The sequence below is a fragment of the Hemitrygon akajei genome, chromosome 32 (assembly GCF_048418815.1).
Source record: "Hemitrygon akajei chromosome 32, sHemAka1.3, whole genome shotgun sequence".
In the NCBI taxonomy this organism is placed as follows: Eukaryota; Metazoa; Chordata; class Chondrichthyes; order Myliobatiformes; family Dasyatidae; genus Hemitrygon; species Hemitrygon akajei.
Window position 1 is genome coordinate 22,617,298 of NC_133155.1, and position 20,793 is coordinate 22,638,090.

The 20,793-nt window shown below is 37.9% G+C and overlaps 1 protein-coding gene and 1 long non-coding RNA gene across 2 annotated transcripts in view; one reads left to right on the forward strand and one right to left on the reverse strand.

Moving 5' to 3' along the window:
* The window catches only part of LOC140719596 (CUB and sushi domain-containing protein 2-like), an 831,737-nt gene that overhangs the window by 746,097 nt on the left and 64,847 nt on the right, over nt 1-20,793 (reverse strand). The gene's annotated exons all lie outside the window — the stretch shown is intronic.
* Nucleotides 3,194-19,232, forward strand: LOC140719597 (uncharacterized). Its single transcript, XR_012096956.1, has 3 exons — nt 3,194-3,367; nt 12,945-13,079; nt 17,684-19,232. It is a non-coding gene; the product is annotated as an uncharacterized lncRNA (long non-coding RNA).

The window sequence follows — 20,793 nt, forward strand, 5'->3', positions numbered from 1 at the left end:
AAAGAGTCAACTGAATAAACTTAAAATGGGCAAAATAACACAAATACTGAACCCATAATTCTCAGCCTTAATAAGAATCTGTAAAGCTTTAAAATTCGACAAAATGAATCAGAAGTTAAAATGTGCAAACAGCTTCTATAGTATCTAGACAAAAACAAATGTCTTACAAAGATAAAGATAATTTAATGCTGAGAAGAAATAGTTTTAAAGTTTGTTCAAATTAAGCAATGACAAAATTACAATGGAGGTCTGGAAGAAAATGTACAAACCAAGAAATTCAAAAGGAAGATGGGAGAATGGGTGGAGCATTGGCATATAAGAAAACATTCGAAGTATGGAAAGAATGAAACAATCAAAGAATATTTGAGCGATGAGGTTAATTAAGTATTTTTTATCAAAGATGTAATTTGGTTTATCTTTATTTCTCTGTTAATAACTTTAGTGAAGTCAGTGCTATGCCACAAATCAGGCTCACCATATAAAATTAATTTGACAATCATAATCCTGATCATCAGACACAAGATAGAACAATTAAACAGAAGAGATTTACACAATCCTATGGAAAGTCCAATTAGAATGACTGCAACTTTGCACATCACTGGTGTGTTCAACTCTGATACTTGCTGGGTAATTCATGTCATATATGTGTGAATATCACTACCTTCATCATATCTTACGCTCAAGTGAGAAGCATTACCTCATGTTACACAGCACAAAAGAAGAAAAACTGATGTTGAGATGTGTGCTTTTCTTGTGGGTAAAAGAAACTTGCTTATTAACTAACTCTCAGTAAGCACAGGCAAGGTGGGATAGTTTTATCTGTCTGCTGTACTAAATAATTTGCAAAAATAAGTTGCTATCTCACAGAAAATAATAGGTGGTGGTAGATGCAAATTTGTTATCATTGTGTTGAAATGGGAGAAAACAATCATTCAAGTGACTAATTTCCCCTTTATGCCATTTTTAACACATTAGCTGAGGCACTTGACAGTGTAAGACAGGAATTTATCAAGAAAATATTAAGCAGCAAACCAGATACATTACAGAGAAAATTCCAGCCCTTAATAACAATTTCTAAAGCCACCAAAAATTAACAAGTTAATAAACTCATTTAGAAAATGATTTGTTGATGTTTTGCTTGCTATTCCTATGCTAGAAATATTGACTGCATTGCTAATTTAACAAAAAAAAAGAAAATTTGACTAGCAATAATCTTTCATAACAGCTTATACAAGATTACTTGTGTCTTGCCTCTGGCCATTTAATTGAACAATTAATTTGAGTTTAAGGAGATTGGCCCATTAATTATTTAATCTCCTTGTTTTTATTTGTTATGGGAAAAAAAAATTCAACTTTCTTTGGTATTGGAATAAAGAATTCAATATAGAAGGAAATCGACAGTTTATCTGCATCCCGGTCCACTGTTGCCAGATAATTCTCAAATAAATCAAATGAATCTGAATAGACACAATGCCTGGTTTTCCACACAAAACTCTAATATGTAAACTACTTGAGCTAATGTGGTCATACAATAGAACAGAGACATCCGACAAGTGGGAGAGTGGGAGAGTGTTATTTTTATTGAACAGTCTACAATTTTTATTGAATGAACTATCAACATTCTCATTGTAATGGAGGAAATCTCAAAGCAACATTGAAAGTGTATGCATCAGTTAAATGCTGAAACCCAACAAGAAATAACTGTAATTCCCTGGTGGTGTACACAGAGCCCTGTTGTACCATCTTTGATTTCAGCAGCTTTACATCAGTTTTAAATATTAACACATTATACTCACAATGACAAACATTTTTAAAAATGCATTTTGTTGAATAAGGAGTAATTGTGTTAATACAAAGCAGTAATTCAATGCACGACATTAGCCCTGAAAAGATCATTTTATATTCTTGGAATGTCATTTTGCTCAGATAATTAATTCATAATTATGTGCATTCTATTTTATTCATTTATGATGATTTATCAGCTTAATCTTAAAGGGAGAATGTCCAAAAATTTTTCATTTTATTCAAAATATTTAAAAAGTTCATTAACAACCTCTAATACTATTTTTTTATTTCTGATATGTGGCTTGAAATAATTCTTTGATGTCTGCTGCTCAGTGACATCACTGGATGCCAGAGATCACTTGAAGTGATGCCTGAGACCAGCTGACTCTTGGTGATGTCAAATCCACATCACCATGGTTTATAGATACACTATATAAGAAAATGCGAGTAGGAATACGCCACCTGCTTCCTCAAGCCTACCTGATCAATCAATGGCTGATCTATTATGCTTCATCTCCTTTTCCTGCTCGATTCCCTTAGCCCTCAATTTCTTGAGCTCAAATTTATGTGCTTCTAATGATCTCCACTCCACAATTGTTTAGGTCAGCGAATTCCAGAGCTTCACTATTCTCTGTGTGCAGATGTTTATAGGTTGCTTTCTTTCAAGGGTAGCGGACAACACCATTCTGACCACAAAACCTAGACAAATGGCTTTGCCCTTTTTTTCTTCCAGCAGCTAAATTTTCTTCCAAAATTAAACCAAAGAAAAAAATGGGAAAATAATTGCTGATCACAAAAAGAGAAAAAAAAAACTTGAAGGGTATGAATGGAGAAATAAAACTAGAATAAAGAAAACAAGTTCAATTTAAATACTTGGTGCTTAGTATTCATGTATTAGAAACCCTTTCATGGCGTTAACTATAAAACTATATGTTAAATTGTCAGATCTTTGCTCTAGACTTTTCCGCAGATTCACATGTTCCACTTTTTTTTAATCAAGCTTCCTTAATAAGAAAGTTGTGCACATTATAAATTTTCCTCTGCCAAAGACGAGACCGTTGTGACCAGGTTCTGCACCTCTGATACCCTCTGCATTTTTTGCATCAAAACAATAACTCAAAATAATGCTGCTTCAACCTTGTTTCTGAAATTTCTGCAAGTTTTGCAATATAATTATTATATCAATATATTAATGGTCACAGCATGTAACTTCAAAATAAAACCCAAATTAAAACAGCAGGTCATAGTCCAGTTATTTTCTGGATTCAGTCATCACCTCAATTATACATTGCATGGGTGAATAAACAGTGTACCGTAACATGTGGTTATGCTGTAACAGAATCTTTAACTTGGCATTCAAGCTTCAGTAAAGTGATCCTCAAATAACAACTCACATGCAGATGGTGTCTACAAGAAGTCTGATGCTCTTCAAGAAGGTGAACACGTATTTGATTAAGCAGTAGATTTTAAGAAGGTGTTGGCAGTTGTTTTGGTTCTTAGATGTGAAAGGCATATTCTCCAAGGATAAGGCCAAAGGATGAGAGGATGAGTACAAGACTATAGACAAGAAAACACTAAATCGGTAAGTTATGAGGATGGCAAGGCCATGAAAGAAACAAGGAGTTCAGCAGTTAAAAAACTGATTTTGCATACTGTAATTTGCATAAACTGCTCTGGAATATCATATCTAAACACTGGCTTTTTTTCTGGACCTACATTGGTGTTTTGGGGTCTTGCTAAATATTGCACACAGCAGCAATAGGCAGGGAAACGATCAATTTGAAAGGTCTCGTGCTTGATTCCCTGACGACTTTGCCACAGATCTGTTCAATTTTATCATTTATTCCGTTCCTGAATATCAGCAGCAGACATAATTGGATAAAGAAGCCGAACAAGGCAGCAAAGTCAGTCCAGCATAAGTGTAACACCACATTTTATCTGGCTTCTCTCTTCAAGATCTCTCTGCCAAAATTTAATTTAGGAAACATCAATTCCTGGTGTCTATGACAGTGAGTTTGCCAGGAATGGTAAAGCGGCACTGTTATCATTCCATCTATCCCAACCCAACAATACAAGGCATTATTTCAATGGATCCATTGCCCCTTCCTCTGACATTTTCTGTTCCTCCAACCACCCAAGATGTCAGCATGTTTTCTGGCCTCCTGCAGTAATTTTCATACAATGAGGATTGCATCCTAACAGTGGATTGTACACAACATTCCCTAAACAGCCACTATGAATCAACACACAGTGCTGGAGGAACACAGCATGCCAGGCAGCATTTATGGAAAACACCAATGGATGTTTCGGCCTGTGACCCATCATCAGGAGTGAAAAGAAAGAGATGAGAAAGTCCACAGTAAGAAGATGTGGGGGGGGGGGGGGGGGGAGGAAGAAATATCAGATGGTAGGTGATAGCTGAAACTGGGAGAGGGGGAGTGAAGTATCGAGCTGAGATGTTATTTAGTGAAGGAGATGAAGGGCTGCAGAAGGTGGAATCTGATAGGAGCGGGTAGAAGACCATGGAAGAAAGGAAAGAGGAGGAGCACCAGAGGGAGGTGATGGGTAGGTAACTAGATAAGCTGAGAGAGGGAAATAGTGAAGGGGATAATTAACGGAAGTTCAAATAATCAATTTTCATGCCATCAGATCAGAGGCTACCCACGTGGAATTTAGGGTGTTGCTTCTCCACTCCACCACAGTAGTAGAAACCATGGACTAACATGTAGGGATGGGAATGAGAAGTGGAATTAAAACAGGTAGCCACTGGCAGATGCCGCTTTTTCTGGCAGTTGGAGCATAGACGCTCGGCGAAGCAGTCTCCCAAACGTCATCGGATCTCACCGATATACAGACGGACACATCGGATAAAGTAGATGACCCTAACAGACTCATGGGGAAGTGTCACCTCTCCTGGAAGGAATGTTTGGGGCTTGAATGGTAGTGAGGGAGGAGGTGTAGAGGGAGGTCTTTACTTCACCCTGTCCTGTTTTCACACCTGTCACGTACTACCTCGTATGTTTTCCTCCTAACCCTCATGTTTTTCCTCTGACCTCATCCTTTAATTCAGTCCTGATGAAGGGTCTCGGCCCAAAATATCGACTGTTCACTCTTTTCCATAGATGCTGTCAGGCCTGCTGAATCTGCAGATTTTCCCTTGTTAGCCATTGTGAAGACTCAATACTTAAATACCAGATCCATACCCTCTCCTTCAGCAAGCCGGTATTGCCCAATAGCTTTCGCTTATGGGTCTTTCCATTGAGTACCCATTCCTCTTGGGAAAAAAAAAGTTGGATATTGCTGAGAGGGGAGCCATCATTGCTTTCAGACCCATTGTGCTGCAAAAACAATAATGAATGGGCTCACAAGGAAGACTGCCCAGTCCCTCCGGAAAAGAGTGATACTAATGACAGATTTCCAATGATGAGCTAAAGACCAACTTCCATACATAGGATCTCTGAAGAAATCTGAAACACGTCCTACCTCATTCTCCTTAGTCAAAGAGAATGACACACATATTAATAGCTTCTCCTGTCTTGTCCTTGAAGGCACAAGAGAAGGATAATGAGAGGGAAAGGGGAACAGATGTAACAGATGCAAGTAAATTGAAAACATCCACGAGTTCGTCCAAGACTCAATGATACTGTAGGCACTAATGTGTTGGATCATTTCCAGAACTGATGTGACATGGATAGATATACCAGCTAAAATGACTTGTAAATTTATACAACTTTTAAGGGCCCTTCTTCAAATCTCAGCAGTCACAAATTGTCCAGCTGCTAAAAACGGTTTGGAAATTCTTGGCAAATGTTAATGTTTCTGCCAAAACCACAACTGTTTATGGTGGAATCATTGTATTAAACTCCTCCCTGTACCTCCTGGGGGCTTACTCTTGGTGAAAGGGCAATGGATGTATGTGCACACACCCAAATGGGGACAAGAGCCAGACAGAACCAAACTCTCCCATGAAATTATTGGCTTAACCACTAATCATTGTAGAGATATTTGAATGGAGGAACATGCAGAAACTTACAAAAATATTGACAATCCGTTCATAATTAGAAGTTCTGAGGGAAAAATGACACAGTCAACAAGTCAGTAATGATGATCAACAGCAAATCTGGCGTCTCTTTAAAGTCATAGAGTCAAAGAAAAGTATAGCACGGAAATAGGACCTTTGGCCCATCTAGTCTGTGCTGAGCCATCTTAACTAGATATTTCAGTTTCTACGTTTGAAAATCATCAACTTGGAAACACCTACACAGAAATATCAGCAGCTCCATCAGGAACTGGCAGTACTCCTCTGGAAATTTTGACATCGATGTTTGAAGTGGATCATCCCCATAAATAACCTTGCTTCTGGCTTTTGCATGGCAATCAATTCTCACTCATTCATCAGTCCAGTTGTTCTGACCTCACCACTAGCCAGGTCCTCCGCCTTTATTAATTCCATTAATATTCCCTATCTAGTCCAGCTCACAAAAATACCCTTATCAAGTCCCACTCCCACTTTCCTTGGTTGATATATTATTGCTTTATTCCTACACTTTGCATTCTAGTTTACTATTCAATTCACTGCACTGGCATGCCTCTCTTTCACTCTGACATTTCATGGTACACAAGTCCAAAGATTAGTTATTCCCTTGTTGAACTTGAATTTTCAAATCTCAGCTTTGACATTTGGTTTTGTATTCACACATTCCATTCTTTTATCAGATGAATGCTTTAAACATAAAGCATCTCATCATATGTTCCATATTTAGTTTGTTAAAAGTATAGCAATCGGAGCTACTCCACAGAGTTCAACTTTTTCTCTGGAGGGTATTTTGTTCGGACTTAACTTGATCCAATAAAATTATATTTCCACATTGATTTCCATATTAGAATTTTTTTTTTATAATCCAGTTAAGGAAAGCTTTACACATTTCAATCAGCTCTTTTCCATAAACACTTTTGACATTTTTCTGTCATGGTTTAACACAATTTATGCTGTGTGTCAACAAAACTATGTAATTCCCCCTTCTGATTGTATAAAGTGACAGCTCCACAAGACATTGTGTGACATACACAAAATGCTGGGTGAACATCTTTCCCTCCCCTTTTCTTACTCCTTTCCATGGGGATCACTCTCTGTTCAACTCCTTTGTCCTTTCGTCCCTCCTCACTGATCTGCCTCCTGGCACTTATCCTTGCAAGTGGAACAAGTACTACACCTCCTTCCTCACTACCATTCAAGGCCCCAAACAGTCCTTCCAGGTGAGGCAACACTTCACCTGTAAGTCTGTTGGGGTCATGTACTGTATCCAGTGCTCCAGGTGTGGCCTCCTGTATATTGGAGAGACCTGAAATAGATTGGGAGACCATTTCACCAAGCACCTATGCTCTGTCTGCTAAAAGAAGCAGGATCTCCCAGTGGCCACCCATTTTAATTCCACTTCCCATTCCCATTCTGACATGTCAATGCATGGCCTCCTCCACTGCTGTGATGAGGCCACAATCAGGTTGGAGGAATAACACCCTATATCCCCTGGGTAGCATCCAACTTGATGGCATGAATGTCAATTTTTTGAATTTCCAGTAATGTCCCACCCCCACCTCCTTCACCATTCCCCATTCCCATTTCTCTCTTTCACTTTATCTCCTTACCTGCCTATCACCTCCCTCTGGTATTCCTCCCCCTTTTCATTTTACAATGAGCTTCTGCCCTCCCCTATCATATTTGCCCTTCTCCAGTCCTGTATCTCTTTCACCAATCAACTTTCCAGCACTTTACTTCATTCCTCCACTGCCACCCCCCCCCCCAAGTTTCACCTATCACCTTGTGTTTCTTCTTCTCCTACCACCACCTTCTTATCCTGACTCTTCATCTTTATTTTCCTTCAGTCCTGATGAAGGGTTTTGGCCAGAAATGTCAACTGTACTCTTTGCCATAGATGCTGCCTGACCTGCTGAGTTCCTCCAGCATTTTGTGTGATTTGCTCGGATTTCCAGCATCGGCAGATTTTCTCTTGTTTTTGATTAGACACTGTGTGATTGTTTAGAATGCTAAAATGAAAAGCAATCTATCATTTTTAGGCAGACTGGAAACTTTTCCCTTAATGATTTGGCCTTGATTTAATCATTTATTATTTTGATTATAATTCTGTCTTCAACAATGACTCCACTCAAGACTTGACCATCATGAAAATACATTGCAAACACAACCAACTCCATCAAGGGTACTAATCTACCCAGTGCCAAGGACGTTCCCAAATGGTAATGCCTGGAAAAGGCAGCATCCATCATTAAGGATTCCCATCAGCAAGGTTTCTTCTCATTGCCCCAATTAGCCAAAGTTTTATGGAAATAGTTAAAAAGGTTTTTTTTTTTAAAAAAAGTCAATCTATCATTTAATTAAGTAACTACTTACGTATTTAAATGAAATCAGAACAAATTAAAAGACTACTAGCACTATAAAATTGTGTATTAGTTCCTAATAGTCAATGATGGAGGTATTCAAAGATTGCACCATGCTGTGTTCTTTTGATTAACTGTAAATGAACAAAGCCAGCACAGAAACCTAGTTCAGATAATGCTGAGTTCCTCCAGCATTTTGTGTGTGTTGCTCAAATAATGGACAGCCTCATACAATACTTTTGAAGACTGTAACCTCCAAATCTTCATTCAAGATAATTGTTGATACCTTCAAATTCTTCATCGTTCCTGACTTGCTGAAGTTGTAAAATCATTTCATTTTCACTCCTGGCTATTTCTGCCATCTGCAAGCCTGAATGTTTGAAATAGCAGTGAACAAAACACTTCCAAATGGTTTTACTGCTTATTTCTTAACACTGCTTTTTGAACACTAATATGAGGGGTGATTGATAAGTTTGTGGCCTAAGGGAGAAGGGGTCAATTTCAGAAAACCTAGCACATTTATTTTTCAACATAGTCCCCTCCTACATTTCCACACTTAGTCCAGTGATTGTGGAGATACGAATCCCCTCTTTGTAGAAGTGGTCCACAGCAGGGGTGATCAGTAAGTTCATGGCCTAAGGTAGAAGGAGATGAGTATTTAACTTCAAACTTTCTGCATTATCACTCAAAGAGCTGAACTGCATGTGCATGTAACGAGAGTGTCTTGGACATCCAGATGGTCTACAGCAGGGGTGATTGATAAGGTTGAAGCCTAAGGTAGAAGGAGATGAGTTATACAGCTCTCGTTCCATGCACATGCAGTTCAACACTCTGAGTGAAAACGCAGAAAGTTTGAAGTTAATAACTCATCTCCTTCTACCTTAGGCCACAAACCTATCAATCACCTCATGCGGTGCAAACACGAGGAAATCTGCAGATGCTTGAAATTCAAACAACGCACACAAAATGCTGGTGGGACACAGCAGGCCAGGCAGCATCCACAAGGAGAAGCACTGTCCTCGTTTCGGGCCGAGACCCTTCATCAGACCTCATGCTGTGGACCGCTTCTGGAGGTCCAAGACGCCGACTTCTACAAAGAAGGGATCCGTATGCTCCACGACCACTGGACTAAATGTGTAAATGTAGGAAAGATAAATGTGCTAGGTTTTCTAAAACTGACTCCTTCTACCTTAGGCCACGAACTTATCAATCACCCCTCGTACATGCAACTGACACTGGTTAGAAACTGTTCAGCAACATTCTCTTTCCCCAATTAAGTGGAAAAATGTGTCAAATAGTGAAGAGAATGCTGGCCATGTTCTCGATTAGTTTTTGGTTTTATACAAGCTGTCCAAATAAGTGGTTGGCCCAATTAACCAAAGCTCCAAGTAACCAGAATCTATATATTTTATATATAATTTATAGTTACTTTATTTATTATGTATTGTATTGTATTGTATAGCTGCTGTAAAGCAACAAATTTCACAACAGTGCCAGTAATCGTAAACCTGATTCTGATTCTGAAGGTTAAAAAGGAGACAAACTTGTCATGCATCTGCTCTTCTAAGTGATGACATTTTCATTAAAATTAGTCAACAGAAACACTTGTGCAACATTTGTCATTTGTTCCTGCATTGCATAAACTGAACTGCTAACTAGTTTTATCCTCCAGGCCTTCTGCTGAACACAGACACTGTTTGTTTTTCCCCTAGGTTTCTGCAATATTTACTGTTCACAAATAGATCCAGGATATACGGATGTTCAATTTTAATGCCATTCTGACATGCGAAAGCATATTCTCCATTTGGATAGTTCTCCGGAAAAAAAGATGCCTGACGCACGTTGCAATCGTTATTCAAAATGTCAGTTTATATTTATGAGCACATAAAGCAGTGTACAGCACGTGGAAGGACTGTGGCTGGACTGAAATATACTAAAACAAGCCCTTCCATCCCACTGATTGTATGCCAAGCCCTTTGCATGCAGATATTTGAAAAACCCACCCGCATAAAGTGGCACAGTGGCACAGAGAGTAGAGCTAATAGCTCAAAGCTCCAGTGAACCAGGTTCAATGCTGATTATCAGGTGCTATCTATATGGAGTTTTTACGTCCTCCCTGTAACAGCATGGGTTTACTCCAAGAGCTCTGTAATTCCTCACATCTCAAGTGTGTACAGATTGTTAGCTTATTGACCACTATGCAGTAGAGTGGCAGATTCCGGGGTGAGAAATATGGGGAGTGTAAATGACATTGTGGTAAATGAGTGGATGTTAACTGGCAGTGACTCAGTGGGCCGGAGTGTCAGTTCTTTTGCTTTATAACAGGATGATAAATCAGGTAACACATGAGCGCAATGGGATGTTAAAATACAACTTGTTGGACTTAAATCTTTCACAAAACTGTGCGCAGGAGATAATGCTAAAGAAATGACAGACAAAAGAACATTAAGATTCGAAAAGGTAATAAGAGTCACAAGTTTTGTTGAAGGGAAACAATGCCCCATCAAAATTAACTTTGAAGTGATCAAATACACTGGGTGAACGACAAGCTTCATAATCTACTCCCAAGATCACCTCCCCTACAGTCTTCATTCTACAAACATTTGTACCATTCTTACCCCAACTCTCAGTATCCCACCAATCATTTATATCCCATTTATATCTTCACTATTACATTATTTTTCTTTCACAGTGAATATATATAGTAATATATATAGTGATTCAAGTAAAAGATCAGCTAATGATTTTACTGAATGGCAAAGAAGAAACAAGGGTCTAAATGGCCTATTTTATTTTTATTTCATTTTTTTAGATACACTTTAAGGTCTCAATCTCCAGTGTTGTCTCCACTAACGTCCTCCTTACACCCCAATCTTCTCCCATCCCTGTTCCACTTGAGAGAGGCTGAAGAAGAAAGCATGCAAGGCTAAAATCACTATTTTATTTGTGCACAATATATTGGATCAGTGCAGTTACTTGAACCTTGAGCAGCACACACTGAATCTCATCCCAAAATGTTGATGTAGGGTCTTAGTGCGAGATGTTGACAGCTAATTCACCCTCACCAGTGCTCCCTGATTTGCTGAGCTCCTCCAGTATTTTGTGCACACTGCTCAAGACTTCCAGTATCAATAAAATCTCTTGTCTCTATCTGAACCTTGTAGCTTTGCATCAATCTGACTTCTGAGCACAGTACTCCTTCAATAAGTCGAAATGCGCATCACAATAGATGTAGTTCCAAATGTTTTGAGTGATTTTTATTAATCCCATTGCCATTTCACAGCAAAAGCAAGTAAATAAAAAGTGACACACACAAAATGCTGGATGAACTCAGCGTGGACAGGCATCATCTATGGAAAAGAGTAAACAGATTACACTTTGGGCAGAGACTCTTCATCAGGACTGGAAAGAAAGGGAAGTCAAAGGTTTCCTGCAACATTTTGTGTCTGCTGCTTTGGACTCCCAGCATCTGCAGATTTTCTTGTGTTTGTGAATAGAAAGTGAATTTGTCATGTTTTATTGGTCCTAAAAATACAGCATGGAGGAATCTGAACATTGTATCTACTTTCAAAATGTGGGTCTGAGTCAATGGAAACCAATTTAAAAAGTGGGATATTGTGACATTATGTTCTGTACTTCGAGTTAACAATCAATTTCTATCCTGAAGTTCCACTGAAATTAGTAAATAGCGTAGACACTGGCTCATTTATGTGAATACCTGTTTTCTGAGAACCCAACAAGTCACAGGGATCCTGAGACTAATGAACAAATGTCTGACTAACATATGTAAAAAAAAAACTTCACTATTTCAATGGAAGAAGTTCACCACAGTCATATTCTGTATATGCATATATGCCCATGGTTTTGGGAATTTTTTTTTCCAAACTTGTGTTCCAGCCAATGGAGGCAAATCTTGGAAGCAGAGTACAATGCACAAGCAAATATGGATAAATATTTACCCCAGTCTCACTCCAACCAAAACGTGTTTATGAACCAATCTCATCTCAGAGCAGCAACCAATCATTACAAACAAACCATGATAAGAGACAACTGTAAATAATTATTCCAAATAATAATCAGCCCTCTAAAACCATACACAGTGAATTCCAATTAATTAGGCTATCAGTTAATCAAAACAGCTTTTTATTTAGGACAAATCTTAAAAGAATAAAAAATAATCAAGAAATTAGCTGGCATTCCTTTCATTTATTTGGATACTATGTCACTTAAATGGGGCAGGAATATGTCACTGAACTATTTTAAACTTGTGCCAATCATATGCACTTGTATTGCTCATTCGACACTACACCATGCTGAAAATGAACAGATTTTAAATAACATCAGTTGTGTACATTTGTGTTCAAAAAGCAGTGATTTTTGTCAGTAAGGGTTGGTGAGAAATATGCAGTAAGACAATTCCGAGCTTCTTTGCTCACTGCGGTTTCAAGCATTCAGGCTTGGAGATGCCAGAAATGGCCAGGTATGAAAATGAAACCATTTCACTACTTCAACAAGTTGGGAACAACGGTGAATTTAAAAGTATCAACAATCATCTTGAATGTTAAAATGAGAATGAAAACTTGGGTGATGCAATCATCAAAAGTATTGTATGACGGCAGTCTATTATCTGCACTAGGTGTCTGCACTGGTGTTGTTCACTTACAGTCAGTCAATCTGTATTTCATTTAAATACATCATTTGTTACTCAGTTAAACAGTAGTTTGTCTTTTTTATTTTTTTTAACTATTTCCATGAAATTTCAGCTAATTGGGGCAGCCGCATAAATGTGCCAAAATGGACTGGTCCCGACCTGTCCCAATTAAGTGGAAGTCGCTGTATCGCAAAACACTTTACACAGTGGATGAAGTGCATGCAGTTAGGTTCAACACATACCCAAAGTAAGTAAGAATGTACATCGCCTATGGAGCACTGAAGTAGAATTATTAAACGGTGAATAGTTACATGCTTTGTAGTGAAATGAGGACAGATAAGATGTACATTCTGATTTGAAGGTGGTATTGATTTTAGATATTTTTCATTCATAGTTGAGTGACTTTGATTATTGTTTAAAATTTTAAAATTCAGATATCTTTTGCACACAATGCCTAGTCCCTTGAAGACTGTAAAAGTCATTTGGTTGTTCAGTCAATTTTAACAGTAACCATCAACATTACTATCTTACAGCCTATAAAACTTTTAAAATATATTGTTATTTCAGCATATATTATATGATAGAACTATATAAAATATAAATCATAAAACAATGGATGTGCCATGATAGTATTTAGATGTCAGCAGGCTGAGCAACAAAACACAGAATATTTAAAATATAGATTGGCTTAAAACTGAGTAAAGGAACAAAGAGGAGTTCAACCGATAAATCATGGAAAAACAAAAGTGAAAAGCAGAAATATAAAAAATGAAATAAAGTTGACACATGACAATAAAGCCAATATAAAGATCTTGGTGGAGAAAAAAATCACATCAAAATCTGGATCAGAATCAGGTTTAATATCACTAATATATGCCATGAAATATGTTGTTTTGCAGCAGCAGAACATAACAATATATAATTTTAAAATAACTATAAATTATGATTATTTATATATAAATTAAATAAGCAGTGCAAAAAGAGAGCAAAAATAGTGAGGTAGTTTTATGGTTTTCATTGTCCATTCAGAAATCTGACTCCAGAAGGAAAGAAACCTTTCCTAAAATGTTAGGCTACTGTAACTCCTCCTTGATTGTTGCAATGAGAATTGGGCAAGTTCTGGATGATGGGGGCTCTTGACGATGGATGTTGCCTTTTTGAGGCATCAACTTTTGAAGAAATCCTTCATGCTTGGGAGGCCAGTCCCTGTGATAGAGCTGGCTGAGTTTGCAACTTTCTGTAGCTTTTTCCAATCCCTTGCTGTGGCCCCTCTTCACCAGATCTTGATGCAACCAGTTAGAATTCTCTCTGTGGTACACCTGTAGAAATTTGTGATTGTGTTCAGTGAGACTCCTCAGACTCCTAATGGAATCTATACACTGTCATGCCTTTTTTGTAATTACATCAATATGTTCGGCCAAGGTAGATCTTTAGAGATGTTGAAACCCAGGAAGCTGAAACTGCTCACTCTTTTCACTGCTGGTTCCTTGACATGGATGATGTGTTCTCCCTCAGCTTCTCCTCCCTGAAGCCCACAGACAAATCCCAGGTCCTACTGATATTGAGTGCAAGGTTGTTATTGTGATACCACTTAACCAGCTGATCTCCCTCACTGCCGATGCATCCTCATCACTTTGTGAAATTATGGGTCAATATCCATTCAAAGATCTGATGGCGGAGGGGAAGAAGCTACTCTTAAAGCATTAAGTATGTCTTCAGGATTCAGTACCTCTTCCTTGATGGTAGCAATGAGAAGAGGGCATGTTCTGGGTGACGGGATCCTTCAGGATGGATGCCACTTCTTTCAGACATTGCCTTTTGAAGATGTTCTTGATGTTATGGAGGCTGGTATCCATAACAGAGCTGGCTGAGTTTGCAATTTCCTGCAGCATTTTCTCATCTTGTGCGGTCACTCTACCATATCAGCTTTTGATGTAACCAGTCAGAATAATCTGTACAGTACATCTGTAGAAGATTGCAAGTGTCTTTGGTGTCATACCAAGTCTCCTCAAAGACTTGATGAAATATAGTCGCTGTTGTGCCTTCTTTGTAATTGCATCAATATGTTGGGCCCTGTGTAGGTCTTTAGAGATGTTGGCAGTCAGGAACTTAAAGCTGCTTATCCTTTCCACTGCTGATCCCTCGATGAGGACTTGCGTGCATCCCCGCGACTTCCCCCATCCAGGAGTCCACAATCAATTCCTTGATCTTACTGAAGTTGAGTACAAGGTTGTTGTTATGACTTCACAACCAGTTGATTTATCTCACTCCCGTAAACCTCCTCATCAAAGGTGGTTGTCAGCAAAGAGGAGGTGTTATTTCCAATCTGCACAGACTGCGGTCTCCCGATGTGGACATCAAGGATCCAGTTGCAGTGGGAGGTACAGAGGATCATGTTTTGGAGCTTGTTGGTTAGTATTGAGGGTATGATGGTGTTGAATGCTGAACATTAGGAAATTATCATAATTTGCCCACAAGCATTAAAATAATTGTGGACCTATTTCTGTTTGATTGGTTGAAAGTGAAAACAGAGAAAGAAATCCTAAGGAACAATGTAAAGAGAGGGGTAACAAATGAAGATGGAAAATATTGTGGGGAAAAGAGTGTGACAGGGAGAGGAGATATTGACAGACTAAAGAAATAAGAACCTAAACTGAAACAGTCACAGAGAAAGAAAAGAAAGGCAATAGGAATAATACACTAATACTGAGCCTTTTGAAGACAAGTACATTAAGGCAGTAATGTTGACATGCCAATGGAAAAGTGTCCCGTTGAATATACTGAACATTGAACATGGTAGGAATGGTCTTTCAATATTGTCAAGACATGGGTTAGAAGGGCCTGATAAACAAGGCTGAAAGATTACTTCAGGTAAATGGGAATACAGAACTAACCTACAATCACATCAATCATTATGTTATTAAATTGTGAAACAGTTTTTGATAGCCTTCTGCTCCCAATTCACATTATACGTTTGTAAATAATTTAAGTTTTTAATCCCAAAAATATCATATATTTAAATTTCAATTGAATATCTATTAAAATTTACAGTTAAAACAAAAAATCTAAAACTTAAAATTTTAACTTTATAAAAATACATGTAGTACTGTGCAGAATTCTTAGGTATATATACAGTATATGTAGCTAGGGTGCCTAAGACTTTTGCACAGTACTGTAGTAATTTATATATTGCACTTTTCTGCTGCAAAAAAAATATCAAATTTCATGACATGTGAGAGTGATGTTAAACCTGATTCTGTTATGAGTCTCCATTGTGGGCTGAGAGTAGGAAGGGGTCAGGGAGAGGGGAATTATGGTTGGGGAAAGGGGGAGGGGGAGGGAGTAGGAAGCATCAGAAATATATTGAATAATGATCAATAAACTAATTGTTTGGAATCAAATGACCTTGCCTGGTGTCTCAGGGTTGGTTATTTCTGTACCCACACCGTCCCCTGCCCCTGGTACTCCTTCTCTGCCACCTGTCCCACACTCTTCTCATGGCACTCCACCTTTGCAATTCCCAACATCCTTTGTTTCAGCCAGATTTACAAATTCACTCTCTACTCCATGTTGACAAATACAGTGCTGTGCAAAAGTCTTAGGCACCCTAGCTGTATGTACTGAATATGCCTAAGACTTTTGCACAGTACTGCATATATTCAAGAAAATAACTTCATGAATAAAAGGCATTTTGTTTATTTTGGGAGAATTGTATGGAATGGGGCCCGCTTACCCGGGTTTTGTATTCAGACCCTTTGAGAATGCCTTTTGTTAGAGACTGTTGAGCTAAAAAGGAGCATTTCCCCTATCCAAACAAAAACCTGCTATATTGAAACCCCACAATGCCTCAAGGACTATTTTGTTTACATGTAATATTTCATGTCAATAATTTGACTACTTTATTTCAATAAAGGAATACAGGCAGGAAAGCTTCAAAGTCTGGACTTTTGCAATTGAAATGTAACTCTATTATGACTATGTAATGCTTCCTCATCTCAAACTCTTTCATAAATATAATTCCATATGAACTATTGAAATTGTTTTTCAATGCATAGAATGCAATTTAAAAGTACAACTTTTCATCATATTAAAGGTGTATGGAAGGGCTGACTTAGGAGAATGTTTAAAAGCTAAAACCTAGTTTGAGCAGGTCAGGAGGTTGAGTGCAAAAGGGGAGCTGCAATTAAAGATGTTAATAACTAACAGGGTTTTATTTTAAAGTTTATCATTGTATAGTTTCTTGGGAGGCATTCATAAAACTTCTCAGCCACAAAGCATTGCAGCTGAGAAAAGATTACCTAGTAAGTCACCAGAAATCTTCAGATTGTCATTAGTTTATTCCCTGACATATTGGTATGAGCTGTGCCCTGCGAAACGGGGTATAATGAAAATGATCACTGTTGCTGTGTCCTCTGTCATGTTGAAGCAATTATAACTTCACCTAAGGTTAAGTGATTATGTCATCACAGCAGGAGGAATTCTGCTTTCTTGTCAATTATTTAAACTCACTTAGCATTTCTGCCCAACCAGCATTGTCTCAATATAAGTAGGCAGTAGAAAATGCTCGTCCTACAAGTCCTTCTCCAATGCTGCAACATTCCCAATGTCTCCAGCAAGTTGCTGGTGACCCTAACTTCATAATTTACCCTCTCCAATTCATAATGTACAGCCAGCCTTGACCTTCTGCACTTTAAATCCTCTAATGGGCACTCTTGAATATTTAGATAATAGATTTCAGTAATCTTTAGTATTAAACATCTATTTTAAGCCACCATTCTCGATGTTATTTCTGCCTCTGAAAACTGTAAATTTTCTTTAACTAACAGTTACTGCTCAATTTCTCCACTTCAGGTTCATCATTGCAGAGTGCAATACATCTTGGTTTCACCTGGAACTCTGAGTAATGTGTGCACGCACAACTTACTGAGATTGCTGCAATCTGGTTATAAAGAAGACACTTGGATTTTGTTATTTTTTGTACTTGCACACAGAATTTAAACAATGCCGTTCCAAGTCCTACTGTGTAAATGTTTGACTGGAGAGTAATGGTTGGAAATCGACTAATTTAACTATTTACTATATTCTTAAAGTACCCAATTAAACCCAAACTGATGTTAAACACCAACTAACTGCACATTAAGAGAGAGTGCCGGAGGTCAAAATAATTTTGTTGATACTTTTATAAGCATCATAATTACATTTAAGGCATTCACAGCTGAATTACAGCCAGCCAAGATGCAGGTTACATAGATCAACCCCTGGTGGTCCCTGCACTTCTGAAATATGAAGAAAATTCCTCTGGATATTTGAATAATTGGATGTATATCAGAATCTCTATTTAAAATCCTGTTAACGGCTAACAGAGCTTTATCTTGAAGTTTATCCTTGTGTTATATCTCTGTATAACTCCATAAAACTTCTCAGCCGTAATAACACTGCATTTGGAAAAGAGCAGTCTAGTAAGTCAGCCGAAATCTTCAGATTGTCAGTAATTTGACCCCTGAGATGTTGGTGTGCGCGGCGCTCTGCACAGCAGGAGATAATGAAAATGATGGCTATCATGTCCTCTGTCACACTGAAGTAATTATAATTTTACTTGAAGTTGAATGAGTATATCATCGCAGCAGGAGGAATTTTACTTCTGTGTCAATTATTAAAATCCACTTAGCACTTCTGCCCAGTCAGCACCGTCCCAGTATAAATGTAGGTAACGTGTAAGTGTCTGTACGCCACTGTAAATTGATGGTCATGTAACATAGTAATTGAGGAAATTGTCTATAGCTTTCATGACCTCAATAGAGAAGCCATACAAAGTAAGGGACATAAATAAGGAAGGTTTTCAGAGTAAAATTCTATTTCCTTAGGTCCATTACTCAATGCGTGGCCTACCTGCATGGCTGGAAAAGATTCCCATAATTGACACCAACCACCAAGTGTAGATTACCGAATATCCGATTCTTCCACGTGCAAGCATATCTAATACCAGACAGTAGTTTCATTTATATTTAATTTTCACAAATATTGAATGGAATAATGACAAAAATTGTGGCTCTACACGATTCCACTTCTAGGCTAGATGAAGTTATTCCAAACACAAAATGGGCTGGATGTTGACTGATTATTTCTCTTCCTGACCCGTGGAGTTACTCCAGCTCCTTTGAGCAGTATCTCAAGGAAGGGAAGGTAGTGCACAGGAGCTCTTCATCATAGTTCAAAGTAAAATTTATTATCAGAATACATGCATGTCACGACATACAATCCTGGGATTCTTTTTCTGTGGGCGTACATAGCAAACTATACAACAGTAACAGTAAACAGGATTTGTAACCTGAAAGCACCAGGAACTGTAAACTGTAAACCAACTGTGCAAATTCAGATAATAAATAAATAGTAATAAATACTGAGCATGAAATAACAAGATACACTTAAATAAGTGTTGTTACCCCTTTTGTTCAATGTATCATTGCTTTTCTATGTTTCATATCAATGTGCTTAATGGTTGAGAGGATTTACCCGTGATGTCCTATCCGAATCAACTACTAGGTTGTAATGCAGCCAGTCAACACACTTTCCACCACACATATACAGAAATCTGCCAAGATTTTTGATGACATGCCAAATCTACTGTTTCTATTAAATTTATTGAATTTACTGGTATCAAAAGACAATGCAGTGATTGCTGCACCAGAGTTTTGATGTTCGTAAGCTTCATTGGGTTCCTACACTTATTTTATCAATGATTTTTTAAGCATAACGAAGATTTAGTAGTATTTATGTATTCAGCGCTCTGGAACCACAGGGACTGAGTAGCTTAAAATATTGGAAGTCCTGAACTTCCACACATGCAAACACAAAGTTGTAGATTGTAGATAGATTTTAGAATGTTGAGTTTTTAAAATTATCGGTCTCATTTTCAAGCATACATGGTTTTATAGCCCAGCTATATTCTTAAATTAAATTGCTCATTTTTGGCTTCTATTGACACCTTCTGTTCCTAATGTATAAATCTCTGAAACTCTTTTACGATTGAGATCTTAATTCCTTCTTACTTTAAGACATTACCTATAATGACTGTTTTGACCAAGTTCATATATCTCAACTTCCATCTGCACATGTTGCAATGTGAAGGACTTCAGTATCAAATTCTCCATTTTTTTTAACTTGCTCCTTCATTTGCGGTGGCGACATTGAAACAGGCCATTTCTGTCTTCCGTCATTTTGGCTCAGATTTTCGTTTTATTTATTCTGACGAATGCAAATGGCCCACAGCCTTATTATCGACAACAGAAACAAGGACATACAATGTGATTTTAACTGTCTTCACTGTCTTCACTTCATTTGAACTATCAGCTAATTCTATCATCAGATATCTGAACAGGCATTGAACCAACCCATGAACACTATTTTTGCTCACTTTTTGTACTACTACTTTATTATATATATTATAATATATATGATATTAAATATTATATATATTATACATTTCATCTTGTAATTTATAGTTTTTTATGTAATACAATGACTTGCTGCCTCTAAGCAACAAATTTCATAGCATATGTCACTGATATTAAATCTGATTCTGATTCTCTATCTGTTCTGTCCATCTCCTCCCCACCATCTGAGAGCTAACTTGCCTTGCTCTCTTTCCCAGTTCTAAGGAAGGGTCCGGGTCTAAAGCAGCAACTGTTCCTCTATCCATAGGTGCTGCTGGACCAGCAGAATCATTCCAGCTGTCACAACTGCTGACTCAACTGCGCAGCGGATTTGGCAACTGCACTTCTGAAAATGTACGAGTCAGCTAATTATTATTTCATTATGCTGTACTTGACTCTCTTCTTTTCATCATAGCGCTTGTCGAGACTTGAGCAAAGCACAGCAACATTACGCTGCCTGCTTGCATTCAGCCTTGTCTGAGAATAGCAGACTGTCGAGTAAACTAACACTAAGGACTAGCAGTATTT